The 14,584-nt window shown below is 40.3% G+C and overlaps 1 protein-coding gene across 1 annotated transcript in view; it reads left to right on the plus strand.

Moving 5' to 3' along the window:
- The first annotated feature begins 3,139 nt into the window (after positions 1-3,139).
- The window catches only part of WWP1 (WW domain containing E3 ubiquitin protein ligase 1), a 92,719-nt gene continuing 81,274 nt past the window's right edge, over positions 3,140-14,584 (plus strand). The window contains exon 1 of the mRNA XM_073794246.1: positions 3,140-3,274. The gene's annotated coding sequence lies outside the window, so the exon portion shown is untranslated. The remainder of the gene's footprint in view (positions 3,275-14,584) is intronic.

The following is a 14,584-nucleotide window of genomic DNA, read 5'->3' on the forward strand; positions in this document are numbered from 1 at the left end:
AGAAGAGGATGAACTCAGAGTAATGGCACTGCAATCCTGTTTCTACTTGAGAGTAAAATTCTGATGAAAGAAAGAAAAATAAGTTGCTAAGTACAGCCCACATTCATTTGAAAGGGAATTAGACTCCACTTTTTGAAGGGGGGAGTATTGATGAAGTTGTGGGTGTATTTTAAAACCATCATAGTTGGAGAAAGATTCTTTAACAAATGAGCTGGGGGAGACCATGAGAAAGAAAAGGTAGATCATCACACCAAAATAAATCTGAAAGGATTAAATTATTTAATGGATAAAGCAAAATTATCAAACATGTAGAAAAAAGTAAAGGCAGATAAATAACATGATCTCAGGATGGCAATGAAGTTGCAAAGCAAAAAATAATAGAAGAAAACAAAAATGGAAAAGACTAATAATTTTATTTTGGATCAATATCTACATTGTATAAAGCAACTTTTTGTGAATATCCTAGCAAGAAAATGGACAATGGACAAACAATGAGATACCATATTTGCCCTGTGATGAGAATATACCAAGATGAGAATATACCATGATGATTTTGGCACAGTGAAGAAGGACAATCACATATTCTCATATAGTGCTGTGGGACAATTGAGAATGACAATTATAATATCAGTAATTTATTGATCATGTGCCACATAGTTCTAGGTATTTTATTTGTAGCAACTCATTTTCTTTTAATGACAACATCATATGGTAGCATTATACCTATTTTCTGGTTGAGGCACAGATTAAGGACTTTGGCCAAACCTCATAGCTCATAGGTGGCAGAAGTGTCGACTTACCCAGCTGCCATGATAGGCACAGCGCCTCAGGCTCACCATACTTTTAGAGGCCCATAAAATGTTTTAATTTCTTTTAAAATCAGAAAGAAAAAAATGAATGCTTAGGTCAAAGAAAATGTTTTAATGTACAATATCAGTATGTTGTCTTTATAACAATTCAGTTATAAATATAATTTTAAATATTATTTTATGGAAGAAGAGATCCACAAAGTAAAAGTATCTAGGATCCATGAAAATAGGAATCTGGCCCCAGGTGGCAGAGCTGGGTTTTTATCCCAGGCAGTGTGAACCTAGGCCTAAGTTCTTCCTGGAAGGTAACTTGCCAATATGTTTCAAGAGGGCGAAAATTGTTCACACTTTCTATTACTTTTAAGGATGTAAATTAAGGCAGTAAGTAAGGACATGGGCAATGATGGATGAAAAGATATTTGTAATAATGTTCATTTGAACACCAAAGAAATATTTAATAATGAAAGGCTGGTCCAATGTTTGCTGTCAACGTAAGGGCCTAGGTGAGTACAAGGAACTGCTGAATGGAGCTCACCTGAGGCAGAAACTGAGGACTTGGGAGAGCTGGAAGTAGAACGGGAAGTGAGGGGAGGCATGTGTGCACTCTGCAGATGGAGTGCAGACCTCTGCTGGGTATGCATAGGTTATGTCTGAGAGTGCACTTGGGAGCATGTTCTTGAATTTATTTTTAAAGGAGCTGGACAAGCAAAAAGGTGAGGGAAAGTTTAGAGGAAACAGTACCCTTCAAAGTAGAGATGAGTGAGCACAATCAGGAACTCTGAAGAGTTTGTCATAACAGGAGAGACAGAGCATGTGAGCATGAAAGAAGCCTTGAAGACCATGTTAACTTTTGTCTTGAAAGCTCTGATGAGCCAATGAAAGATTTTAAGCAGTGGAGTGATGGGCTCAGATGTATGTTTTAGAATAATCATTGTGGATACAGTATGCATCAGACCCAGGTAGGAAGTCAGAGGGTAGAAGCTGATAGAGTGGAGAGGAAGAGAATGTGCATTTGCATTTATTCAGTCAAGAGATATTTATTGAATCCTACAAATACTCACGAATGCCAATGTTCTTGGTACACAATTCTTTCAAAGGTTTAGTTATGACGGAAGAAGAGAGAGAACTAGAAAAAGGTTTAAAGGCAAGGGAAAGTTTCATACAGAAAAGTCTTAAACATGATTATGCGGAAGAGTTGTACTCAACAGAAAGGATGAGGTTAAAGATATGCCAGGGAGGGCCTTACAGGAGGGAGCAGTCAGTGGAGAGTTTTGGTTGGAGGGGAGCAGGGACAGCCAGCCTGAGATAGAGGAAAACTAGTAAGCTTGGGTGTGGGTGTAGGTAATTTGTGGGGTTTGGGTGAAGCATCTGGCAAAAATTGTAGAAATCCATGCTGGATGACCTTTTTTATCTCTCTGAAGTAGAGGAACAGGTCATATGATGAGTAACGTGGTCGTTACTGATTTCTATTTGCAGGGTGGCCTTGGTTCTAAAAGCAAGGCACAGAACCAAGAGCTCTTCTCCAGGCTAATTGACTCATTTGTATAAATGGGGATAATAGGCCCTTCTTTATGGAACTGCTGTATTCATTAATTGCACAGACACATGCACTTGCTCAGTATTAGTTCTATCATTGTACTCTTGTGGGGTTGGGGTAGTGAACGTTTTGGTTACCAGTAAAAGTGGACTGGAACTCTTCTGGTATGACCATCTGCTAAATGCAATTATTTACTCTTGCAATGGGTTGTAAGTCAAACACTCAGCTAGGTCAAGGAGTATTTCTTAACAGCCTCCTTTTGCCGTAAAGCGTTCAAGAAAAGAACGCCAGTGCCTCAAGGACCTTACTGAAAGTCATGAGCGGGTCTGGCCGCGAACCGGAAAGTCAAGTCAGCAGCAACCACCAAGACTTACTGAAGCCTCTTCCCAAATCTCGGCGACGTCTCCTCCCCTTCCACAGGTTCAGGCCTCGCCCCCTCCCTCCCATTGGCTGGCTCTCCCCCTCCCTCGACCGCTCCGAAGACCCGGAGAAGCGGAGTCTTCCAAAGGCATCCTCGGGTCTCCCTCGCTGCGCATGCTCGCGGGAAGCCGGATTCCGGGTCCGGAGTTGGAGGCTCTGGGAGGCCGCGTCGCTGAACGCGGGGTCGAGCCGGCAGGGAGGCGCGCGCTCCGGGCGCGGCGCGCTCCCGAGGAGGGAGGCGTGGGGTCGGCCGGAGGTGGCGCGTGGCCGGGGTGGGGGTGGGGGGAGGGTCGGGTGTCGGCGAGCGCGGCAAGCGGGTTCCGAGTGGCTGCAGGCGGCCTGGGCTGCCGGGGCCGACGCCTGGGTGGCTGTCGCCGCCGCGCCTGCTGCGAGATGGCGATCTTGGGCACGGAAGGGTGAGGGCGCCCGCCGGTGGAGGAGGCGCCGCTGCCGTGGCCGCCGGGCCGCCGGGCCGCCGGGCCGCCGGGAGCCGACGGCTTCGCGCCGGGTAAGGACGCCGCGGCGCTGGGCTAGGGGCTGGGGTCGCGGGCGGGGCGGGGGCTCCGGGGGCGCGGGCCGGGAGCCTCTGCGGCGGTGCCCTGAGCCCGGCACGGTCCGCCGCGGGGCGGGACCCTCCGAGGGCAGTCGGGGGCCGTCCGCGTCGCCCTGGCTGCCGACTCCAGCCCGGGGGCTGGGAGTTTTCTGGGGTGGGGTCACGGGTCCTGCCCCGAGTTGGCCCTGGCACAGGCCTGAGCTAATGATACTGGAGCGGAGAAAAGTGTTTCCGTGACTCGGCAGCCGCAGTTCTTAAGCTTCCTTCCCTTCTTTCAACCTTCCTTCCTTTCTCTAACACCTCTCCAAGAAAACCCTAATATATGGACTTACTCCCAGTGCCCTGACTTTCCCCGCAGTCCCACCGTCCCAAACCAAGGACTCCCCGCCTTAGAACGTCTTTTTCTGCCGTGTTTTTATCACTCCTGGTTCTTCACTGACTCTGCAGCCGCCCCCCCTACCCCCCGCCCAACACAACCCCCACCTCCACCTTTGTGACCTGGTAGATCCCAGTGACCTTGCAGTTTTCGCTAGTCCTTATCTAATCTGTGACTTGGACCTTCTCCTTTCATCCTTTAGACATTTAAAAAATTTTGTACTTTACCCGTTGCTTTTACAGGCTTTAAATGATTACTCTTGTGCACAGCCCTTTCTTTGCTCCATCAATACGGAGTTGAGCCCCCTTTGCTCCCGCGATTATATGAAACCTTCATTACCAAAGAAGAGAAGTATGTTATTTTGACATTTTTACTCTTCCAGGATAAAATATTTTCCAGGGGCTTGATGTGGCTTTCTTTTTCTGTTTGATTGGTTTTTATCTTTTTGTGTAGTTAGTGTGCAAAATGTGAGTTCCTGCCTTAAAATGTTGTTGGTAATAATAGTGTAAAAGAATAACGTCCAGAGTTATCTTCCCCCTCTTTGGTTTCTTTTGCCTGAAATACCTGGTGTACAGTTGTATGCAGGTTTCTGCAAGAGTTCATGCTTATGTATAAACCCACTTTACCTGTCTAGTTAAGTCTCTGTATGTATTATGCAAGCGAAATGGACCTTTTAAAGAAGAAAAGCATTCTTTTATTTATGTGACTTGTTTTTACTCATAAAATAGATAATTATCGGTGGCTGAAATTATCACTTTTCATAAATGGTTAATATTTTTAAAATTGAATACTTAGTGGCCAAGTATTGGAAGCTCTTCAAATTGAGAAGTGTAAAGTATGTGGGGGAACAGATCTTTCTGAAGTGGCTTATTAACACTTTAAAATAGTTCTTCCCTTCAAATGCACTTATATGACCTATAACATAAGGGCTTTGAAAAGCAGTAACTAAAGGTTATGTTTTTGGAAGCCTGGTATGATAGAGGATGTTGCATGTAAGGTCTCTGCTTCAAGAGATAGTAATCTGCTTACCCCGCGAAGGCTGAAATTTCTTCTACTGCCTTACACAATTATTAAGCATCTACTGCATGACTGCGATGGATTTGGGGGAATATGAAGATGAGGGTGATAACAGTTTCTGCCCTCACAGACTAGTTAGGCAGGTAAGACTATACACAAATGCCTCATTTGTCTTTTAAGACATAGTTACGTTTCATACTGAATTCACATTCAGAGGATGTAGGGCTCACATCTCATGGGGGGGTTATTTCATAGAGCTTCTGGTTTTTGAAATCTTTGGGTTGAAGTATGACTATAGACTTTCGATAGGCTGGGAAAGGTAATCCAGGCAGAGAGAAGGGACTAAGAGAGCACAGAGTTCATACATTTAGGGAGAGGCAAGTATGTTTGGATGGAATATAACATATTTGTACCAGTATAATGGGTGGTAAAGCTTAAAGTAAAAATTTGGACCAGTTTATGGATTGCTTTTGGTGCTGGGCTTATGACCTTGGATTTAGCAGGCGATGAGGGTTATACAGATGATTTTTGAGTTGGGAATGAAACGATTAAACCTTTGTTTTCATAGGATTAATCTGGCAGCAGCTTGTAGTGTGAATTGAAGTAGAGGGAACCTGGAGGTAGAACGACTTCTTTCTTCATTGCTGTGGTCATAGGTGTGAGGGTCTGAACTCTGGAGGCAGTAATAGGAATTGAGGAAGGAATGGAGGAAGGAAGGACAATAGACAGAATTTGATGATGAGAGAGAAAATGAAGAAAGTAAAAATAACTGAGATTCTGGTCCAGGTTGATTGGGAGAATAGTGGTACATTTTGAGCAACATCAATTGGAAGCTTTATCTTCAGCGTATGTGTGGCACTTTACAGCAGTAGTTCTCAGCCTCTGGGGGATTAGTAACTCTTGGTGAAACTAAAGAAATCTGCTGGCCTGGAAAATTTCCATATGCACCTGTGCTTTGTGGATATAATTTTAGGGGAGTCTCTGGACCACCTAAATCTCATCCATGGAACCCAATGGGTTGAAGCAGTGCTTAGAATTACTGGGGGCCTTTTAAAACTATTGAACCTTCAAATGCTTCCATTTACCAATAAGAACCTCTGCTGTAGAGACATATTGTATGTACACCTAGAGACAATATCTCCTTAGACTTGTCTTGTGGTTTACAGCTTACAGAGAATTTTGACTAACTTATCTTATTTGCTATTCTATTACAGAACAGACTAATCCAAGAGGTTAAATGATTTGTCCCAAGCATTTCAGTTAGCAGGTGGGTAAAGTAGAATCAGGAGTTGATTGACAGTGATGGTTTTCTTGTATGGAGACATGTGCAACAGATTTACCATCAATTGGATGTAGTCACTGCCTTTAAGTGACCTCATCAGCAGGGACTAGATGATCCTGGGAGGTTCCTTTCAGTTCTTAACATTTTGTGATTCTTGGGTTTTAGATTTTTATTGGACTACCTGTACCTTTCTTGTTTTCCATGTGCAGGAGAACTGGTGAGGCTGAGGGATGAATTGGGTGTATGGAGAGCGGATAGAAATATCAGAACAGTCATGTTCTCATTTATTTCCTTTGTATCTCAGTTTGGATTGGAGAGGTGGGGCTGGAGGGGAAGTAAGTGAAATAAGAAACTTTAAGAACTTTTATCTTCTCTGTTCAGGTATTCCCTGAAACTACTTCTTCATTCAGGAACGCTTTATCAAGTAAAAAGTAAAACTTTACAGAATAATGAAGTGCAGAGACCTAGTCAGTGAATTTTTTCATTGGATTAAGTAGCTAACTCTGGTTAAATTATTACAGAGGAAGGCTGAGAACTACCGCTGTAAAGTGCCACACATACGCTGAAGATAAAAATTCCAATTGATGTTGCTCAAAATGTACCACTATTCTCCCAATCAACCTGGACCAGAATCTCAGTTATTTTTACTTTCTTCATTTTCCCTTTCATCATCAAATTCTGTCTATTGTCCTTCCTTCCTCCATTCCTTCCTCAATTCCTATTACTGCCTCCAGAGTTCAGACCCTCACACCTATGACCATAGCAATGAAGAAAGAAGTCGTTCTACCTTCAGGTTCCCTCTACTTCAGTTCACACTACAAACTGCTGCCAGATTAATCCTCTGAAAACTAATTATGGTTAAAGCATAATTTGATTAGTAAACAGTTGACTTTTCTGCATCTATAGGATTGTCTTCCTGGTAGGGAACCAGAGCAGGTTATTACATAGTATCTGTTATAGCCCTAGAAAGTTTGATTCTGTAATTATTAGAAAGGCTAGGATCTTTTTTACTCTTTCTGTAAAAATATGATGTACTTATAACAAGCAGTGGAAGGCAATAAATTAGCCTTAATAGTGGTTTTTGAAGTAACCAGTTACTAATACATAGTGGAGAGAAAATGTCTAACAAAAAGCACATACATAGATGATTTTTTACTCTTTGCTGGCGTTAAGAAGAATATCATATTTTATATATTACAGTATATTACACTTTTTCAGCATGGTTGCATATATGTCATCATTTGATTCTCATGAAAATTGATCAGTAGGTGTGTAAGGAGATAATTCCTTTTTAGATGAAGACACTGGAGCTCAAAGAAATTAAAAAATGTAAAATTTCCAGGGTATATGGCTAGCAAGTGGCCAAAATTAGAACTAGAGCTAAAACCTATTTTTTTTGTTCCTGAGTCAGTATTCCTTTCCCACCAACTCTTCATCTAAAATGGGAGTTTAACTGAAGGCTCTGTGTGAGAAGTTTGAATTTACCTGTTTGGAATCTGTGTTAAACTTTTTTACGGTGTAGATCTGAGCTTGTTTATTTCCTCCTTTGTGTGAAAATGGTAACCTCATTGTAGTGGCTATCGGTAGGTAAATTTGAAAATTTTAAGTATTTATCACAGTTATCCTCCTATCAAGGAAAAAGCAAAAGGTGATTTCTTGTCTGCAAAAGTACATTGGTGAAATGTAGGGATTAATACCCTTTTGAAAATTTGTTGATTTTTAATTCAGGTGTTTTTACAGATGGAGTTTGTTCGTTTATAAAAGTTTTGTCTATGAAAATTTGTATTTTTGGAGCAATCAGGATCTGATTTTCAAAAGTACATATCATGATATTCCGTGGTTTTTACCAGTACATAAAAAGCTTTATCATTTAAAAAGAAATTTACCTTAAAAAGCTCTTAGTATACATTTTAAATTCATATGTTTAAATGACTTTTTTTGGAGTATGTTTTGTAAAACTATTTGTCAGATAGTTCCTAAGGTATAAGAAAGACCAGCATCTGTCTTGATGTTCCTTAAATCATTTGTTCATAACCCATTGTGGTGTCCCTGCTGCCTGTCATTACACCCCTCCTTTTTTCCTGGATTTTGAACAAATTAGGCAAAAAGACAAGGAACCAGGTGAGCATTGTTTTGGTTATTTATTGCTGTGTGACAAAAAAACCTGAAACTAAGTGACTTAAAACAACCAGGATTTTTGGCTTTTTGTTTTGTTTTGTTTTTGGCTCACAGGTTTGCTTTCCTGGGCTGGGCTCATTTGGGCAGTTCTGCTGGTTTTGCGGGTGGTCACTTTAATAGCTGGCTTTCAGCTGCATGCTAGTCTCCTCTCTCTTTCTTTCTCTCTTTCTCTTTCTCTTTCTCTTTTACCACATAGTCTTGTCTCAAGGCCACTTCTCTCCATGTGGCCTTTCCAGAAGGATTGCTGGCCTTACATGGTGGCTTAGGGCTTCCAGGAGTGCAAAAACAGAGGCAACCAGGCCTTCTTAAGACATAGGCTTGGAACCAGCATAGCCTCATTTCTGCCACATTCTGTTGGTTAAAGCGAGTCATGGGTCTAGCCCAGATTCAAGGGAAAGGGACTAGACAAAATATCTGAATCCCGGGATTACACCACACAGCTGTATTACCCCAAAATGGGGCTTCTGGAAGAACTGTTTTGGAAGCTGAGACTTGAGCTGCCTGGTACTTTTAGTACTTTGAGTCTAGGCCTGTCAGAGGGAAAGCTGAATCTAAAGTGCAAATGATAGCATGTTTGGCTTATTACACAAATAGGAATAGTCAGCACTCCTGGGGTAGAGAAGAGGAGAAAGTTTTGGGTCTCTGGGGTTTGACCCAGTATGTTACCATAATGGGGCAGGATTGACTTGCCGTACTTGAGGGCAAGAAAGTGCAGGACCCAGAGCCCAGGCTGCTCTGAAACGGTTCACTCTGGCCTTAACTTTAACTAGCCTTGAGCAAACTGGTGCCTCACAAATAGTATTTTCTGTTTGCAGTGTCTGGGAAAGTTTGGGATAAGCCACCCTTCCTTGGGGAAGAGTCATTATAGTGGAGAAAATATTCTTTCCTTGTGGAGACTGGAATGGAAATCCTGTCTGCTTAGCGAAATGTAAGGAATGAGGCAATGCTCATCCTTCCCAGGAACAGGTAGGTTAATTGATTGCTAGCTGGTGTTTTCTCACCTTATCGTTATCTCATTATCACTTTATCTCAGCAGTATCTTTTTTTTAGTGCAAGTTATATGCTGAATAATGTTATGGCTAACTGTGTCATGAAGAAAATGTGTGTTTTGTTGTTATTACATTATAGCTTTTGAGTGGAATAATGAATCAGTATATTACATTTAAAGAATTTAGGTGTAGATTTGGAGCACTTTTGAATTTTGAATAGATGAAAAGATGGGCCCCTGCCTCCTAGTGCAAAACTCTTTGCAGATTTCTGAATATAGTAGTATGTTGGCTGTTGTGGGCAGGACTTGGTGATTGAGTGTACTGAGAAACATTATTTATATATATAGGAGAGGCTAGGGCACAAAAAAAGGTGTAGATAGAGTTACCTTAAGGTGTTTCTTCATGGCTGTCCTCCCTGCCCTAAATTACAGGAGTGGTTTAAAAATGTACTAGCATTAACAGAATTGTAGGTGTGATACCTTTTTAACTAAGGAAAACAAGATCTTTTGATAGCTGTTTAGTATACCCATAATTAGGACTACATAGGATGAGTAGAAGCAAACTGACTTGAGTCCTGGCTTGACGTGGGATATTCCTGTTAAACCTTAGCTCCAACTTGCCAAGATGAACTGCTCTTTGTGTTTAGTTAGCGTGGGGAGGAGAATTAGTCAAATGAACTTGCTGTGTATAAATTAGGGCATACTTTATCTTAGAAGTAAATAAACTACATCGTTCTGCTCTTAAAGTTTAAGAATTAAAGACGTTCCTGCATGTGGGTCAAGAGCTGTAGCTTTAAAGCCAGGCAGAGCTGACTTCTGTCAGTGGTGCTTAATAGCAGTGTTGCCTCAGTTTCTCTTCTGTAAAAGGTAAAGAATATCTTCTGTACTGGATTTTTGTAAGGATTCATTGAAAGAATGTTTTAAAGCAGAAAATGGGATCCCTTGGACATGAACAGCCCTTAAATCATTTTTATTGCTCTTAGTTCATTATTATTAACAAGTTGAAAATTCAAACAAGTAGTCCAGTTCTCTGTGAGCCACTCATTTCTCAAGGACAGTTGTAGTTTAGTTTGGCATGAGCAGAGCTGCATATCAAATCTCACCTCTTAGCTTAAAAAATAGGTTGCCGAAAGGTTAAGAATGTCTCTGAGAAAGATACTGACTCAACATGGCTGCAGTTATCAGCTGGTGATGGTTTGGCCGTACAGTCTGGGAACAAGAAATTGTTAACACCGTCATTGGATGAAATACAGGGTAGATAAGTATTTGTCAAAGTGCAGTCCCTGCATCATGGTCATCTGGGATATTGGTTAAATGTGTAGATTCTTGAGTACTCTTCAAGATCTGTGGTATGGTCCTTGATAGTGGAGTTCAGGAGTCTTCATTTTTAGTAAATACCTCAGATGATTTTATACACATTAGTTTGAGAACTGCTGGTATAAACTGAATTGGTAATTTGGGGTTCTGGTGTTCTCTGAGACCATTTTTTAAGCTACACTGTTCAGTAAATACACATGTATAATGTAAATACAAAGGGAGCTTAACATCTGAACCTTTCAGATATTTAAAGAGGCTTAAGATAATTGCCAAGGACTTGATCCAAACTATAGAAACCTGATAGTTGGTGATTACAGTAAGAAGTAGGCAAGAGAAGTAACCCTGCAAGAGGCACCCATCAGGACTCCTTGTTCAAAAAATTACCCTATACTTCTACAAAATACATTTTTATGAGTGAAGATGTTTCTTTTTAAAAAACGCTTTAGCTGAAACAAATTAGATACTGGATTATTTATCTGATAATCTTACGCTTTTCACTTAAGATAAGCTACTCAGAAATTGAGATTTTGATTGAAGTGTGTCTAATTTGGTTGGATGGGGACCATGATCTGTCTCTTGTGGGGAAAAGCCATTGCTTAGAATAAGGATATTGATTTGAGAAGAAAGTCGTAAGAGAAGGTTTAAATTTTAGATCGATCAATCCAAAAGAAAAAAAACAAAACCTTGAAGCTTATTTTCTCTAACTTTTGCTTAGGACAGTGGTAGTGACAGCCTGCATCTACGTCACTTTAACCCTCAGTCCTGTGATCATATCTGTCATTGGAACGGCAGATCTTTAAATTGGGGCTGTACTTGGAAAAACTTAACCTATGTTTGTATCAGCCTTATTTTTATTGTGTTAGTACATTCTGTGGTTAAAAAAAAAAAACAACATGCTAAACCCATGATTCTTTCTAAATTTGAGTAGAAAGGATTAGTTGGCATTTGTTTGAGGAGGCTGTTGTTTTTGTTTGTTTTCCCTGACTGTGGCCAGTTCTTTGGGAAGAAAAGCAACAATAAACTCATCTCTTTTTGTCCTTCGAGCTGTGAAATATGGTGTTGATGTTTAGGTATGAATACCCAGAATGGAAAGTATACATCATACTCAGGAATTTCATTGTTCTACATTAAAACGTTTGGTAATTATAATTTGTTTTAAAACTTTCTTTGTGATTTAATTTTCCTGTGAACTATTAGCTGTTTAAGAGCTTAGGCCTTCAAGTAAGACAAGCCTAGACTTGATTTCTGGCACTTACTTATTGGCTAAGTGATCTTGGTAAAGGTAACCTTAGATTAAGCCCTAGTTTTATCATATGTAAAGTGGATATTCACATGTAAAGTGGTAATAATAATACCTATTCATAGATTTATTGCACGGCTTAAACCTAACACTTAGTATTGAGTAAATAGTCACTAGGATGGGTTTATAAGACCTTGTTTTTGGTGTCAGATGTGTTACAGAAATAATTCTTTTTTAAAATTTTAGAAACGTAATACACTCCACATTTTGTGTTACATAAAACCCCAATGAAGTCTTAGGGCAGCACTCTGTACTTTCCTTGGCAATTGTTTAATTATGGATAAATAAGGACAGTAAATAGTCACACATCTGTTCAGATGCTGCTGCCAAATGAGTTCAGGTCAGTTCAGTTTTTGTCACCGTATGAGTTAAGAAGGAGCTTTAAGTTTGTATAGTTTTTGGAGTTTTGGATTTGTGGATTGTGTCCCTGTGTTTTAAACTTGAGAAGAATTACATTCTAGGAATAAAGTCTTAGCTGTTTAACTGATTATCTCATTTTGGAAGGTTTCTGTGTATTTTGGATTCTAATATTTTCCTCTAAGAATGAGGATATCTGAAAGTTCATACTTAGCAGCCTGCTTTAAAATGCTTAGGAAGAGTATTTGTAAATAGTAAATTAATATTGTGTTCTGTTACTGGAGTAGCTTTAAAATATCTTGAAATTGTGTATTTACAACAAAGAATTTAGCAGTACTATACTCCTCTCAAGTGTTAAAATGTAATTTTTTAACATCTTTATTAGAGTATAATTGCTTTACAGTGGTGTGTTAGTTTCTGCTTTATAACAAAGTGAATCAGCTATACATATACATATATCCCCATATCTCTTCCCTCTTGCGTCTCCCTCCCTCTCACCCTCCCTATCGCACCCCTCTAGGTGGTCACAAAGCACTGAGCTGATCTCCCCGTGCCATCCAGCTGCTTCCCACTAGGTATCTGTTTTACGTTTGGTAGTGTATATATGTCCATGCCACTCTCTCACTTCGTCCCAGCTTACGCTTCCCCCTCCCCACGTCCTCAAGTCCATTCTCTACATCTGTGTCTTTATTCCTGTCCTGCCCCTAGGTTCTTCAGAACCTTTTTTTTTTTTTTAGGTTCCATATATATGTGTTAGCATATGGTATTTATTTTTCTCTTTCTGACTTACTTCACTCTGTATGACAGTCTCTAGGTCCATCCACCTCACTACAGATAACTCAATTTTGTTTCTTTTTATGGCTGAGTAATATTCCATTGTATACATGTGCCACATCTTCTTTATCCATTCATGTGTTGATGGACACTTAGGTTGCTTCCATGTTCTGACTATTGTAAATAGTGCTGCAGTGAACATTGTGGTACATGACTCTTTTTGAATTATGGTTTTCTCAGGGTATATGCCCAGGAGTGGGATTGCTGGGTCATATGGTAGTTCTATTTTTAGTTTTTTAAGGAACCTCCATACTGTTCTCCATAGTGGCCGGATCAATTTACATTCCCAGCAACAGTGCAAGAGGGTTCCCTTTTCTCCACACCCTCTCCAGCATTTATTATTTGTAGATTTTTTGATGATGGCCATTCTGACTGGTGTGAGGTGATACATCATTGTAGTTTTGATATGCATTTCTCTAATGATTAGTGATGTTGAGCATCCTTTCATGTGTTTGTTGGCAGTCTGTATATCGTCTCTGGAGAAATGTCTATTTAGGTCTTCTGCTCATTTTTGGATTGGGTTGTTTTTTTGATACTGAGCTGCATGAGCTGCTTGTAAATTTTGGAGATTAATCCTTTGTCAGTTGTTTCATTTGCAAATATTTTCTCCCATTCTGAGGGTTGTCTTTTCATCTTGTTTATGGTTTCCTTTGCTGTGCAAAAGATTTAAGTTTCATTACGTCCCATTTGTTTATTTATGTTTTTATTTCCATTTCTCTAGGAGGTGGGTCAAAAAGGATCTTGGTGTGATTTATGTCATAGAGTGTTCTGCCTATGTTTTCTTCTAAGAGTTTTATAGTGTCTGGCCTTACATTTAGGTCTTTAATCCTAAATGTGATTTTCATCTGATTCTTACTGTGGATGTGGAAGTTTGCTTTGTATCACTTTGCAGCATGGGCATGTGATGGAAGTGCTTCTTAACCTGCTGTCCTCTGTATTGTTGTGGAAGTATGGTAGAAAAATGTTGGAGCTTCTCAGAGTAATTGAGAGTGTGACTGGGGTGGTGGCGGTGATGGGAGGGTGTTAGGAAGTTATCAGTTATTGGGCACTTTCTATATTCCATTCTAGAAATAGTTCTGATTTCCTAGAGTTGATGTTAGCACTTCTTTTCCCCTTCACAAAACTGAGTTGGTATTTACATTGCTCAGTAAGAAAACAGACTCAGAGAGGTTAAATACACCTGAATAGCAAAATTGAAGTTTGGACCTAGGTTTGTTCAACTCTCTTACATTACCCAACATGCTCTTCTCACACTAGGGGTTGGCACTTTGGAGTTGAAGAGTTAGCAAATCTCCATGGCTACTTAAATGCTGGAAAATTAGAAGCCTTAATATATTTAGAAACAGTCAGAACATGTTTTGAGGCGAATGTAACTTTGGGTCATGCTATCCTAGTGACCAGTGCAGTGTAGAAAAGAGTGCTGGCCTTGTCAGCAGACCCAGGTTTGGCCTGACATTAAGAAGCTTTGTGTCCCTCAGTGAGTCTCGTAATCAGCTCTCAGCCTCATCTTCAGCTCTAATTAATGACTCTGTGCTTTCTGCTCCTTCATGAGATGTAGCAAATACTGTGTATTTGAAGAATACCAAACCTTTAAAATTTTTGGATATGAAGGAAAA

The sequence above is a fragment of the Tursiops truncatus genome, chromosome 17 (assembly GCF_011762595.2).
Source record: "Tursiops truncatus isolate mTurTru1 chromosome 17, mTurTru1.mat.Y, whole genome shotgun sequence".
Taxonomy (NCBI): Eukaryota; Metazoa; Chordata; class Mammalia; order Artiodactyla; family Delphinidae; genus Tursiops; species Tursiops truncatus.